Genomic DNA, 1505 nt, shown 5'->3' on the forward strand with positions numbered 1-1505 from the left:
CAAGGCTAGAGCACAGCATTGGCAGAATCTAGGCCAAAGTGGCCCAAACTCAGAAGGCATCTCCCTGCTCATGCTGATGGGGGTAAGAAGAATCAAGAAGCCTGGGTTTTAGAATAGCATAAACATTATTCACCTAGTAAGCAAAGATCAAAGTTCTGGTATAGGTTAAATAATAATGGCAATGAGGCCCCCAGGCCACTGCTGAGAATTTTTTTTGTCTGATTTTAAAGCAATACAAAATGGTTTCTTCTACATAAGGGCAAGCTTTGCACTAATCTTTCTTAAAACCAATTATGTTTCTAGCTCTAGCTTCAGGTAAGAGTTTTTTTTTTAAAAAACATACCATGTCTATCTCATAGGAGTGGAATGAGGAGCAAGAAACCCTCCAGCCAGTATCCCTGGGATGGAAAGCACCCTAGAAGCCAGAGTGTATGAATGCATGCACGTCCCGGGGCTTGAGGTTGTGGGTACCCAGGAGTTGTTTCTTCCCTTCAATCATGGGACATCCATCTTGGGTGGCTTGAAGGTTGCTGGGTCTTCAGCCATTGGCATGGTCTGGGCATGGATCAGCTCCAGGGAGAGGACTTTTTTTTTGTAGGTCTGGATGGCAAAACCTCCAGAATCAGACTTCTGAAGGGGTCCATATATCTGATGATATGATATGAGCCCAAAGAGGCTTCATATATCTGATGAGTCTCTGTCCTCCCCAATGCCAGGGCTCGTGGTGCTAGGCCTCGGGCAGGTAAGGATGTAGAAGAATAAGAAGTGAACCAGCCTCTGGGTCTCTGCTTGGGGAGCGTGCTTCTGCCCCTGGGAGGTACATGGTCTCCCCAGTGGTAAGGCCCTTGTGGAGCATGTTGCCAACACCTCTCACCCTGCTGAATGCTGTCCTGAGTCTGTTTGGTGATCAGAGAATTCATGATGACATGAATAGCTTTAACTTTCACCCCTGGGACCTTATCTGTACTGTGGGCAACTGTTGACTGATGGTTCAGAGCAGAGGGATACGCTGGCCTTTGCCTCCTCTGCCTTGGCAAGGTGTTGATCCTTGTGCTCTGGATCACTGGCATGCTGCCCGTGTCTAATGGAAAAGCATGGGCATGGGCCCTGGAGGTGGTCATCATAGCTGAATGCCTTGTGGCAGATCCCCATAGCCGGGCATCTTGCCAAGAAATCCACTAGGCTCAAGAACAGGCACTTCTGGTTGTCTTGAAACCATTGAAAGACTGGGATTTGGGTTCTTTTTCTATATATATTTGGGAGCTGAGTCCCTGCCACCACTGTGAAATGATGTCATAATGATGTTCATAACTGGTGTTAATGAGGAACATTGTCCAGCTGCTGCACATCAGCAAAGCTTCCCAGAACAGCCCATCCAGGGGTTCCGTTCTGCTGCCATCACTCTGTCTGCAGCCTGACCTCCTCCACTAATGAGGCTCTGGGGCAGTGGCACAGTCCAGACTAAAGCCATCGTGAGGGAAGTGGCAACCCTGCAGGTCCCCACC

At 48.6% G+C, this 1505-nt stretch overlaps 1 pseudogene; it reads right to left on the minus strand.

Annotated features, from left to right (window-relative positions):
• Positions 1-415: 415 nt before the first annotated feature.
• On the minus strand, positions 416-1219 carry LOC113182528 (putative monooxygenase p33MONOX pseudogene; annotated as a pseudogene).
• Positions 1220-1505: the final 286 nt, after the last annotated feature.

This window comes from Urocitellus parryii, chromosome 9 (genome assembly GCF_045843805.1).
Source record: "Urocitellus parryii isolate mUroPar1 chromosome 9, mUroPar1.hap1, whole genome shotgun sequence".
In the NCBI taxonomy this organism is placed as follows: Eukaryota; Metazoa; Chordata; class Mammalia; order Rodentia; family Sciuridae; genus Urocitellus; species Urocitellus parryii.